The sequence below is a fragment of the Euprymna scolopes genome, chromosome 19, assembly GCF_053919585.1.
Source record: "Euprymna scolopes isolate OS-2025 chromosome 19, ASM5391958v1, whole genome shotgun sequence".
Classification (NCBI taxonomy): domain Eukaryota; kingdom Metazoa; phylum Mollusca; class Cephalopoda; order Sepiida; family Sepiolidae; genus Euprymna; species Euprymna scolopes.
In genome coordinates, this window is record NC_136500.1 from 14315167 (window position 1) to 14329372 (window position 14206).

Consider the following 14206-nt stretch of genomic DNA (forward strand, 5'->3'; position numbering starts at 1 on the left):
AGGGTCATAATGTGGCTCCTCCACCAAGAGAACGGAGCCGCAATCTCTGAACAAGAAAAAGAATCTGCAGTCGTCGTCCTTGAAAAGAAAGAATCTGGTCTCCTCATCAGATTCTGAAGGGGAGCAAGTAGTCAGCAACAGCCCAGTAGTCATTGTGGAATGCTGAAAACAAGACCTGAAAAAGGCCAAGGATGCTGGGTCCCATTCCCGATCCCTAGAAGACTGTCTCTATGGTTCAGCCCCCCACCCCCGAATCCCAGACCCCCTCTGCTGAACCAAAATCCCCCCCCCCCTATTCGATACACCCCCAGATGGCGCCCATTCTTTGTCAAGGGAGAGGCCAGCAACATCAACTAGCCGCAGAGCGGTGTCGGCCTCTCCTGTAAGAAAGAAAAGACCAGGAAGCTCCCCTTCCTCTCCAGAGACCGGATCACCATGCAGCCGATAAAATAACCCCCAGGCAGAGGGGACTCCTGAAGCCACTCCAGAAGCTGTAGACAGAGGACGGCCTATCAACTGCGGATCCTACTCATTTCAAAAACGCTCCTCTACTCATGACCTTTGTGCGTCACACGAGGGTGGGACACACCAGGGCCATGTGGAACATGATAGAGGCTGTGAAAACAGCAATCAAAGACACAAAGTTGGTGGAGGAGAGGCACGACTCCCTCAAACAGTTGGCGAATAGGTGTGATGGGAGGGTTCCACTATACGTCCACCCTTTGTTCTATAGGGCCATAAAGTTAACTTTCTCGCTGGATGTCGGGGGAATTTTGCGAGACGGACAAGTCACGTCCGAGTTGCTTTCGGGTAACCTCGTCCAATCCTGCGGCATCCTGACTGCAAAAGACGTCAAGCCGGTGGTTGACACTGAATAGGCATAATGGCTACGTATTTGAGTCTCACTAGTTTGAACGTGAGGGGTATGAGGTTCTGAAGCAAAGCCACTAGGGTACTGAGGGATCTCATGTCCATGAATATAGATGTGGCAGCGCTGCAGGAAACTCACTTTATTTCAGTAGACAATCATCGGGTGCTGGAGGGGCATTACAATGTCTTTTCAGCATTCGGTGACCGCCTTAGTATGGGGGTTGCCTTGCTAGTTAGACGCACTATTTCTGCAGCGGTTAGTGTTGTACACGCGGATGCTGATGGCAGACTGGTCGTGGTCGATGTTGCCGTTGAAAATAGATCGTTTCGAGTCGTCACGGTTTTTGCGCCTAATACCATATGAGAGCGGGTTTCCTTTTTGCGGCGGTTGGAGGTGCTTGTTTCTCGGGGGTTCAGAACGGTTAGTCCTAGTGGGTGATGGGAATGCTATCCTTGATCCCAGGGTAGATAAGGTGGGCGGGACTAGCGGGACGGATGGGTGTGACACCAGCCTCTCTGATCCAATGGCTTCATGCGATCTGGTCGACAGGTTTTGGGTGGATCATCCAGGGCGGGAGATGTGGACGTGGCTCTCTAATAGGCCCTCTGGCCCGAGTACCTACTTGGATTGGTTGTTAGTTAGAAGAGGCACCCTCGATTATACTACCTGTCCCATGTTCCACTGGTTAGGTCACTCTGATCACAAACTACTTGTGGTTCAGATTAACTTAGATAGGAAGCACAAACTGGCCGGGTACTGGAAGTTGAACACCTCGTTATTGAAGATGGCCGACTTCCGGGAAAAGCTGGTTGAACATATCAAGAAGGGGCTAGTGGGGGCGGTAACTGGGAATAAGTGGTGGGTTAGTGCCAAAGCTAGCATAAGAAACTTCTCTGTCAAGTACAGCCAACGCCTCACTCTAAATAAGGCCAAGGCAGAGAAACGTCTAAAAGATAGGTTGGCCCGTGCGATGGCGGGGGGGGGGCACCCTAGAGATAGACCTAGTTAAGGGGCACCTGAACCTCTCGGCTAGCGAGCGGTATCAGAGCCAAATAACCAGGGCTAGGCTATGTAAGATGTCCAACAAGGTCGTGAATATAGACGCTTCTGAGCGTAGAGCTTCACTCAGGCGCAAATCAATTAACTACATCAGAGAAATCCAGAGCCCAGAAGGGCGCTCATTAGTGTCGTCTCGGGAAATTTGCGAGTGGTTTCAGGTTCTTTTCGAGGATCGCTTTGCACGGCTCTCCAGGCTCCGCATCCAGGAGTTTGACAACTATTTAGCTGGCTCACCCCGCCTGGAAGCAGCCCGAGCAGCTAGTTGTGATGGTCGGGTTGCAGAGTGTGAGGTAATTTCTGCGTTGAAGCAGGTTGGCTACAACAAATCACCTGGACTCGATAATCTGCCCTATGAATTGTACTTGAGGCTGTTGCACATATTCGTTCCCATTCTGACGAACGTTTTTAACGACTGGTTTGACACGGGATCCATCCCGATTCAGGTTACCAAGGGAGTGGTCATGCTTCTTCAGAAGAAGGAGGAGTGTGTCGGGTAGCTAGATGACTATAGACCCATCATGCTCTTAAATGCAGATGTCAAAATTTTGGCCAGAGTTCTTGCGAATCGTTTGCAAGTCACTGAAGCCACACTGATCAATTTGGATCAGTCCAAGGCGTTCGACAGGGTGGACCATCGCTTCTTGGGATATGTATTGGAGGCTGGCGGTTTTGGGCCTGACTTCCGCTGATGGATCTCCATTCTGTATGCTCGGTCAACATCAGTCGTGCAGGTAAACAAGGTGCGGTCGGCGCCGTTCGCTACTTCCTGGTCAGTGCGCCAGGGATACCCATTGTCTCCCCTGTTATATGTCCTCGCGTTAGAACCTTTCTTGTGCAAGCTGAGGACTGGGGAGACTGGACTGGCCCTACGTGCTATTGAATTGCCTGGCGGTGCGCGGACTGGGGTATCCGCGTTTGCCAATGATGTCACTGTGTGTGTGTCGAGCCATTGTGACATTTTCGTGGTGATTAAGGCACTCAAGTCACAGGAGCAGTTGTCAATCTTAGCAAGTCCGTCGACTTGAGGTTGGCTGCCTGGCAGGGCTCTTTAGCACTGCCAGGCTCTTTTGGCTGGACTGACGGCCCGGTTCGCATACTTGGAGTTTGATTCGGACCGGGCCTCCAGCTCGACAAAAACTGGTCGGAGGTACAGGCAAAGGTCGGAGCGTCAGTGAGGACTTTGCTTCGGAGGAGGTTGTCCCTCAAAGGTCGAGAGGAGGCATGTACTACATACATCTTTCCGCTCATCCTTTACAAGCTGGCTGTACTTCCCCTGCCTGCGGTTCGTCTTGCGGCTTTGACCTGATTGCTCTTTTTCCTTTTGTGGAATGGGCGGCAGCCGCTGGTCCGTAGACAGGTCTGTACTCAACGTCCGATTGATGGGGGCTTGGGGATGCCAGATTTGATGAGCCACAAACGTGTTGAGAGGCTGGCGTTCCTGAGTAGAACTCTGGCAGAAGAATCTGCGTGGGGGCTCTGTTGTCAGTAGAGCTTTTCCCGACCTCATCCCCGATCACTCAGTCGAAAGTAGACGCAAGCCGAGAAAGCAGCCGCAGTTCTACAACAAATGCTGAGAGGCGCTCAGTGTTGCCGGGGTCTAGTGACCTCGTCTAGCCTAGAATTATCCTCGGTGCGAGGAGGATCACAAATTATCCTCGGTGCGAGGAGGATCACAAGGAAACTATGGAACATGCTTTTTTCGAGTGCTCCAAGCTATGAGAATACTGGGCGTATGTCAGCGAGGTCACGGCTCGCATCGTTCCCGACCAGGGGACATGCCTGGATCTAGCAGCCGTTGTCTACAATGCAGATCCGCTGTGGCCTAGGGAAAAATGAATGGTGTTCCTAGCAATCTAAGGCGTAGCTAGACTAGTTGTGTGAACATCACGCATAGAGATAGGGCGAGGGGAGATCCAGTCTCTCATTACTATCTGATTTCGCATTTTAAACATCAACTTAAAATCAAAATCAGATGTGATAGAAAGAGGCTATCCCGCTCGGTATTCAGTCGTAGGTTGATACACACTGCTAGTTTGTGCACATTCACACAAAACCGACTCAAATACGTGTTCCCTACCTAGGCATGGCACATGCCGACTATAAGAACAAACAAGAAAATCCCATCATGGTGGATCAGTCCCTTAGCTAGTTGGTATGAATGAATCTTAGGGCCCCATTAGTAATTTTTCAGGTGTTAGAATACTTCCAAGAAGCCCGCACCCAATAATTTATTTTTGACCCTGTTCATCCCCATGGTACACATCTTGGAGGTTACCAAACATCCCCGCAAACCTCACCCATTTGTTTTATCCATAGACTGCCCACTCCCACTTAGGAAATGACTCCCTTGTTTTCGGTAGTGAATCGGAAAACAGGAAGCATTTCGGAATTAGATTAGGAAGGTAGGGTTCCTGCTAACACATCATCATTAGCATTTTATTTGGTTTCTTTATTTTGTATTACTGTTATTTTTCTTTTAATCATTTCATACACATCACAACTTCATATATCACCCAATTTTTGTATATAAAAAAAAAATCCCTAATATATATATATATATATATGTTAACATATATATATATATTAGCATTGTAAATATTGTAAATATGTCATTTTCATCTCATCTGGGTGGATTTCAAATAGCTTAGGTTCATACAGTGAATGCGGTATTGTAGTGATTGCAACTAGTTTTAGGGAATAGACCAGTGGACGACTCCCGACACCCCTTCCTCCCACCCATTCCTTTCGGGCTTCATGCCTAATCATTAAATTGAGCATTTTTTGTTATATAACACCTGCCTGGCACTTGTTGTATGTCTAAGAAATGTACACACAATTTTTATGATGAATAAACAACTCCTCGTTAAATGCAATATATTTCGGTAAAAAAAAAAAAAAAAAAAAAAAAACTAGCTAGAAGAGTAACTCATCTCGCATTTGATAACATTTATTGATATTTTTACGACCTGCCCTAGCGTAGTATAAACAGCCCCAACCTCCACATGTTATGAACGGCTTTCGGAATAAACACCCCCAACCTCACATTTAAAGAACGGCTTTCGAGATTCGAAAGCCGTTCTTAACATGAGGTTGGGGGTGTTTATACTACGCTTGGGTAGGTTCTAAAAAATATCTATTTTCTTTTACTTTATTTTATTTATGTATTTATTTTTCTTATATTGGCTTTTTTGACCACTTCGTATGTTATAGTCGGAAAATTGGAAGACAAAAAAAAGAAAAAGATTTATGCAATAAATCTTTTTACGCCCCCCACCAAGAAATAAATAAATAAAAAACACTCGATAGTATTTATTTTTTAAAAATTATTTTTGTTCAAATTACATTAAATGAACGATTCTCCTTCAATAGCCGAAACGCGTGTTTCGTTTCATATGCCCGACGTTTCATATTTCACAATTTTGATTTTCCAAGTGATTTTGGCCATTATTTTTTTCGCACGCTATTAATCAAAATAGTATATTTTCTTCATTTGAAGGCTACAAAAATTATTTTCATCATGATAAATTATTTTTGTTAATTAAAGTTTAATCATAAATATAGGGAAGTAGATATTATTTCCAATCATCTATTTTGCTTTAGATATGCTATATATCTATCTATCTATCTATCTATCTATCTATCTATCTATCAGGTGTTTCGAAGCTTATAACTACTTGAAAAATGTAATTCAAAACCTGATTTTTTTCAATTAAAGGAGCAAAGACCAAATTTTAAAAAAGTAACAGGTTTAATGGCAAATTATGCAATCTTTGTTTTTTAAAATCGGTTTTCTTTAAAAAAGATTTTAAAAAATCAACGAAATTTACTTACTTCGATTATAAAAAATATATATAAATTCCAAAAAATCACTTACCTATAAAAAATACTGTCCAATGAGTACTTCAATTCTTCATTGTTAAGAATTTATCCATATTTATATTTTATATTCCATGTCCTTTTTAAATAAATTACTTTTTAAAGCAAGTATTCAAAAGAACGCGCGATCAAATGTTTTTCACAGTTTAAATAAAAGGAGATAAATATCTACTTTTTTCGCGTTGAATCTTCAGTCGCACTAAGCGTCACAATTAATCTCTCTTTCTATTGCGTGCTGTAAGCCAAAATTAGTATTTTGGGGCCACCGTCACTGAAAACTGAACACATTCACTTAATAGTTTTGTAGGGGACTAAAAATTAGAGGACACTGGGGAGGAGTAATCTGCCCCTGCTCTAAGCTGGTTGGTTTTTCCCTTTGGTCAAGGGCAGACGTGTGGCCTTTCCCTCTCAAGAAGAGGAGAACCTTCATTCCACCACGAGGTGAGCTCTGAAAACTTTTTCCACCAGTCGGAGAGTCTTATCGAACTGTCGCTATTGTATTGTGTTTTATTGTTGTTTAAATGTTTGTCAGTGTATAATAAATGTGTAAACGTAATTGGGCAATAGTGTTTATTCATATATTTTTTGTTTAATTAAAACTAACAAAGTGGTGACTCCGAGAAAATATATATGTACACGCACATACATAATAATAAGTTCTGTTAAAAAAAAAAAAAAAAGTAAAATAATATTGTTATGAACAATAAGAAAAATTTAAGATGTAAATTTTATTTCTAGAATTTTAATTATTATTCCCGAAATAAAAATTCGTAGGGTAGCGTAATTAAGATAGCAACACGATTTTTCTTCTATTCTTTACATATTTTTGTCGATAGAATAAGGATGGAACTAGGGTTTTGTTTTAATCGTGCACAACAAATGCAACAAGCTATTGTATTGTGTTTTGTTGTTGTTTAAATGTTTGTCAGTGTATAATAAATGTGTAAACGTAATTGGGCAATTGTGTTTATTCATATATTTTTTGTTTAGTTAAAATTAACAGTTTTTATCGTTTAAAAACAAACTCATTCTGCCGATTTTTTTATTCTCTTAATGAAATACATGAGTTTTTAAATAATATATTTTATTCCTACTTTATTGAGTGAATTATTTTTTAATATCTAAAAAAAGAAAACATTGAATGAAAGGAAAAATTCAGTAAACACTGTTTGATTTTTTAAAGAAAACATTGAATGAAATAGAAAAAATTGTCGTCAGCATCCGATATTTACTTGACTATGTAAGTATCACATGAGCTTTCACTTAAAAAATCAACGTAGTTTAAAAAAAGATTTTACACTTTGGACTTTACGTTTAAATTAAAAAAAAAACACTTCTTTTTTTGTTGTTTTAAATTAGATTATTTTATTTATTGATCTTTTATCTTCAATTTGTGATATATAAAACTTTGGTGCGTAAATTAATTATTTACTTTTTAATAGACATTTCAAAATGGGCGGGGGTGTATTTAAAAAAATATTTCTGTCTAAAATGTTATATTCGGTTTATTGGAAAGAGCATAAAATTTCACATTGACCCTGAAAATATCGTAAAAATTTAACCATTAGAAAAATTTTGATTGATTTTTAAATTTTAAAAATTGAAAAAAAAAGTAACTCATAGAATGCAATTGATTTTATTACGTAAAAAACATGGCTGCATAAATGCGCGCAGGCACTTTGTAAACAGTGGGTTTTTTTTTTTTAAATAAAAAAATAATATTTCTATTATTTTTTAAACAACTTTAATAGTTTATTTTGGGAGAATATTCCATAAAGAAAATAAACAACCCACTTTTAAAGGAGAAATGACGAGTTTTTTTGTTTTTTTTTAATATTTTATTCGCAGTTTTGTGTTAGGGGTGTCAAAAATTCCACAAAAATTCTGATACATCTATCTATCTATCTAGTTTGCTAACTCTCCTATCACAGAACCCGTGGAAATTCCATGGAATGAGGAATATATTTAATCAACAAATATGTTTTGATAAAGCTGACATTTTTTTGAATAGCGCAAAAAATGTCGTTAATTAGTCAGAAAAACAAATAACATGCAACAAATATGAGTTTATTAACATTTCTTTGAAAATAGTGTTCCTTGTATTTTAAATATAGAACTGACCCAAATGGAATAAGTTAATAAGTACTAATAAATACTCAGAAACTAATATTGTGCTACACAGTTCAATACAGATAATAACATCACATTGTAAGAGACGATCTTTAGTTTACTCCTTCAGTTTAGATCAAGTGGCCCAAGTCTAAATCTACATAATTATATTATTTATAGTTATTTATTTATTAGCAAATCATGATAATAAAATGACCATGTTTTCGTTTCGTTTTTTTTTTTTTTTGTTTTGTTTTTTTTAATTTCTGAATAGAGATTCCAAATAAAATAACTTTTACCGGCAATTTAAAATATGGTGTGGCGAGTTTGTTAGAAGTCAATGTCGCTTAATATATTAAATATGTATTAAAAATCATATATAATTATGGAATTAAAAAAAAAATTACTTGCATCGTGGCCTTCGTTATAAAGTGTGACATACGTTATAAGTATGAGATATTATTTAGTTAATTTAGAATCAGACGGTGAAAAATAAATATTATATTGAGATATAAAGTCTGTAGCGAAAAGAGATGCGATTCGATGAATCTCTTTATTTCCCTTGATCGTTTAGGTGCCCTCTGCTCTTCAGTTTCCAAATAAAGCAAGAATTTTCAAAAATGAATGTTCACATATTTATCAACCAGTAAAAATAATTCGTGTTTTAAATAACACAGGTATGAACATATCATTTTTCACACATCCGTTTTTAAGTATCCTCATGCCAGATTATTCTGACAAACCCATGTACAGAGAGACTTTAAACACTCGAGGATAGTATCTAGTAAGCATTTAAGTTCTCTCCACATTGAACGAATTACTTTATTACCAGATATATGTCGTTGAATATGATTTTGAATTATTGAAATAAAGAGCTTTCAGTTAATGACAATTTATTTCTGAGCTCGCGTCAGTGGTGAGACTTTTTACTTTTACTGAAGTAACAAATATTAATTGCAAATTATAGGATGATGTTGGCTTGTTGACACTTGATCAAATATGCAAAGTTACAACTGAAGTGTGGAGAATGATGATTTTAATGTCACGCGATCTCATGTAAACATGATTACAGGTAAACTTCGATAACTAATTTAACTAAGTTATCTCCCTTGCATCAGCCTAAAAAGATTTGCTGTCGCCTGATCTCTATTGTAAAATTAAAAGAAAATGAACGAAAGAGTGTTTTAGAGATAACTTCACATGTATATATCAAAGTTCAAATAAAAGCATTACAAATGTTTATAGATTGATTCGTTCGTTTGGCAGAACAAGGAAAAAGAATCAATAGATCAAATACACACAACATATCTATCTTATTAAATGAAATGGATTTGTATATTTATATGTTGATTGACCTATTGAATATCATCGCGGCCTGTGAATCGGCGATATAGATATGTCCTGATCGTTTACTCACTAGCACTGTTGGTAAAGGCATTAACCAGCAACATGCGGACATTTTTTTTTTTTTTACTATAGACAACAAAACGGAAGTTTTCAAAAAACAAATATATTACAAATAAATGTTAACATGACAGCAGTTGGTGGGTTTCTACTAGTATTCTATTTGAATTCACTTCTGTTTTTGTTGTCTAAAATTAAAAAAGGTTTACATTGTTTCAAATTATAAAATGTTCTATTTATATTGTTTATAAATATAAAAAGAAATCTGTATATATTATTTAAAATAAACAATTGTTTTTATTATTTAAAGAAAAAGATCTGTTTCTGCTTATTTAAAACTGTCACCTTCTGTAATACCGATATTCTTGTTTACATGGTAACTACAGCCGTTTTTATGATAGAGAGGTTAAGATTATCTTTCCACCTAAACTCCAGTCTTGCCGGAGAATAACTTATCTTGCCTTTAATGCTTCTTATATACTTGTTACTTTTACTACTTTTTCGTTTTGTTATTTCAAGTAAAAAAAAATTTTAAAAAAATGGAGCGGTTGTATACACATAGATTCGATAAAGTGGTCAAAAATCAAATATATACCAAATAAATGTTATCAAACGCAAGATAAGTTATTCTTCTACCTATTTGGAAAGGTGGTATTGGTCGCGATTAGAGTTTCCTGCCGAACACCCTAAAAAAACACTGACTTCTCCCTACGCAGGAGCAAAGGACATGTTTTAGTTGCCATAGTAACTAAACGATCATGAATTTTTATCGACTTTGTTTTACTGTTTATGAATATTGAAATAAAAGACATTACTACACATTTATTAATAATATCTCACTTTTAATCACATTTATCGACCTTACGGTGTTAAAGAGGGTGTGAGACGCCATCTTGAATTTTCCAATACATCGGTAAACACTGTATGTTTTTCGGGGGTTGTATTACTGTACACATAGATTCGAAAAAGTTGTCAAAACAACAAATATATAACAAATAAATGTTATCAAAGGCAAGATAAGTTACGGGTTTGTATTACTGTACACATAGATTCGAAAAAGTTGTCAAAACAACAAATATATAACAAATAAATGTTATCAAAGGCAAGAGAAGTTACTTTTCTACCAAACTGGATATATTTTTCGTGTTTTTATTCAATGTAACATGTTTATTCTGCTCGAAAAACATAGTGTTTACGGAAAATTCAAGATGGCGTCTCACACCCTCTTTAACACCGTAAGTTTGGAAAAAGGTGTTATAAATAAAAAAAACTATACAAAATACTATTAAAAACCCGCCGAATATTTGTCAACCTATGTCACGGTAACATATATTGAGCGAGTTTTTAACAGTATTTTATCCCATTTTTTATTTATAACATCTTTTCCCACACTTACCGTGTTAAAGAGAGAATAAGACGCCATCTTGAATGTTCCAATACATCGGTAAACACTGTATGGTTTTCGAGCTGAATAAATATGTTACCTTGAATAAAAACACGAAAAATATATCCAGTTTGGCAGAAAAGTAACTTATCTTGCCTTTGATAACATTTATTTGTTATATATTTGTTTTTTGACAACTTTTTCGAATCTGTGTACAGTAATACAAACCCGATTTATCTTTTCAAAATTTAAAATGTTGCCTATTTCTTCAATATAATTTTATTTCGAATTTTAAAAAACGAAAATGCATTAATCCTGTTTTCCAAAATCGGTAAAAAATCATTTTAAAAAATCACCATTTAGTTTACAGCAAAATCAATGATTTAGTTTACGTGTTGAAAAGACATACACATACGTTTCTTTTTTTTTTTTTTTTTTTTTTTTTTTTACACATACGTTTTGTTTAGGTATTGAAAGAGTCGGTGCCCGCCATTAGCATTAACGGTCGTGCGACCGAGCACCTGCTGATATCTTAGCGCTCTTTTCGTATTTCAAATTTTTAAACAACTTTTTGAACCAATGAAAATGTAGCAAATACAGCGCTCGCTGGGAGCCGGTTTTACTAATATATAAAGCATTCGAGCGAGTGGTTCCCTTCCGTATTTATTTAGCTTGCTATTGAAAGTTACAATGCCTCCTAAACCCGAAGTTAGCTCGAAAGGCGCTAAGAAAGCCGGTAAGGCTAAACCTGCCCGTGATGGCAAGAAAAGGAAAAAGAAGAGGAAGGAAAGTTATTCCATCTACATTTACAAAGTAATGAAACAAGTTCATCCTGACACTGGCATTTCTAGCAAAGCCATGTCTATTATGAACAGTTTTGTTAACGATCTTTTTGAGAGAATCGCTAATGAAGCCAGCCGTCTGTCCCATTACAGCAAGAAAAGAACACTTAGCAGCCGTGAGGTCCAGACCGCTGTCCGTCTCCTTCTCCCTGGTGAGTTGGCTAAACATGCTGTCTCTGAGGGAACCAAAGCTGTCACCAAGTACACCAGCAGCGCCAAGTAAAAAGCGTTTTCTTCCAAAGAAAACAAAATCCCAAAACGGCCCTTTTCAGGGCCACACATTTTTTCACGAATGTTTCTACACTTTCTATATTTAATGCGCTTACTCACACTAGATTTTATATTTCCATCTCTTTTTATGGCGTAAATATTACTTAGTTCTTTATAATATATATTTGTAGAAGATTAGGAAAATAGTGTTATTGTATTTGCAATTTTTATATGAACTTGTAAATCTTAATACAAATGTTAGCATTTCTTTTAATGTCTTTATTTTGATTTATAATTTTATCCCTCTTTCTTATTCTTCATCCGTACAATCACATTAAAAAGCCATTCGCATAATAATGCATTTAAATATTACCTGAAATATTTTTTTTTTAACGGGCATTCATTTAACGTCTAAAAGAAAAAATTGAATGCTTTTAAATAATAAAAAAGATTAATTTCGTAATTAATGCAATGCAAGTAACCAATTTAGTTTTTAGATGATAAATTGTACAAATTCTAAATGAATCGGTTTTGTATTACTGTACACATAGATTCGAAAAAGTTGTCAAAAAACATATAACAAATAAATGTTATCAAAGGCAAGATAAGTTACTTTGGTACTGGTCGCGATTTGAGTTCCCTGCCGAACACCATAAAAAAACACTGACTTCTCCCTACGCATGAGCAGAGGGCATGTTTTAGAAATTACTACACATTAATAATATCTCACTTTTATCGCCTTTGTTTTTTATCACTTTTATCGACTTTTTCTTTTTTTTTTTTAAATAGCATTTTTTTAAATTACGACGTTTTTACTGTTTATGAATATTAAAAGAAAAATAATTACTAAACATTTATTAATAAAAGAAAAAATGGGTGCTAGTGCACTTATGATCCGCGCTTATTTTAAATCGTATTTCTAAGTTTAATTAAAGTTTAATGTTTTTTTTATTCAATTGTAAGGTTAAAGTAGAGAATAGGTACAAACCACCATTTTGTGGTACTAGTGCACTTATTGATCCGTGCTGAAATAACGTTATTATTTAAAAAGCCATTTTTAACATGGGGACACATAAACAGTAAAAAAAAAAAAAGTCGATAAAAGTGATGAAAAACAAAGGCGATAAAAGTGAGATATTATTAATAAATGTGTAGTAATTTCTTTTATTTCAATATTCATAAACAGTAAAACTTCTGAAAATTCATGATCGTTTAGTTACTATGGCAACTAAAACATGTCCTTTGCTCATGCGTAGGGAGAAATCAGTGTTTTTTTTATGGTGTTCGGCAGGGAACTCAAATCGTGACCAGTACTGTTACTTTTCTACCAAACTGGATATGTTTTAATTTTCGTGTTTTTATTCAATGTAACATGTTTATTCAGCTCGAAAAGGATACAGTGTTTACTGATGTATTGGAAAATTCAAAATGGCGCTCGACTCTCTCTTTAACACGGTAAGTTCGGTAAAAAGTGTTATAAATAATAAACTAGACAAAATACTGTTAGAAATTCGCTCAATATATGTTACTGTGACAGAAGTTGACATATATTCGGTGGGTTTTTAATAGTATTTTGTCTAGTTTATTATTTATAACACTTTTTCCCAAAAGTTGGGCGCCATTTTGAATTTTCCAATACATCGGTAAACAATGTACGTTTTTCAAGCTGAATAAACATGTTACATTGAATAAAAACACAAAATATATCCAGTTTGGTAGAAAAGTAACTTATCTTGCCTTTGATAACATTTATTTGTTATATATTTGTTTGACAACTTTGTATTACTGTATACAGATTCAAAACTCATGAAGTCACATTGTAAGAGACAAACATTAATTTACTTTGTCCTGCTTCATTTGAATGTTCATTTATTATGTAAAATTTCATCCACTTTTTTTTTTGCGGAGGGAGGAATGGGTTAAAAACTATTCCCTTCGAAATTACTACGCTTTCTTTTCTCACACCATTACAACAATGATCATATATTATTATGTGAAAACGTGGCTACATCAAACTGTGGCCAGTCATATATTCTTGTTCCGAGTTGCCAGATGGTCTTTTATAAGCGAAAATTAGTGAATTTGGCTTTTTTTTTTTTTTCTTTTTTTTTCACATTTTAGCCTTTAAAAGTTATTTGGCCTTTTCCAAAGCGTAAAGTATGGACCAATTAAGAAAGGAGCAAGGAAAATATTATATAAATAGGATTTTGATGGTTGAATCGTTTAGTCATTAAATCATTGGTTGAATAAAATTGTCATAAAACCATAACTAAGATTAAGGTAAGGTTTGAATCTCTATAAAATATATAAATACTTCAAATCTTGTAATATTTGCGAATTTGTCAAGTATTTCAAAAGCCAAAAATGACCTATTTGACAGTTTAAATGCTTACAAGTCTTATGTTCTATCTTTGTCGATATTATTCCATTAGCTTATTTACTTTGTATTTT

General features: G+C 35.9%; 1 pseudogene; it reads left to right on the forward strand.

Moving 5' to 3' along the window:
- Positions 1 to 11356: 11356 nt before the first annotated feature.
- LOC145303438 (histone H2B, gonadal pseudogene) lies at positions 11357 to 12373 on the forward strand (annotated as a pseudogene).
- Positions 12374 to 14206: the final 1833 nt, after the last annotated feature.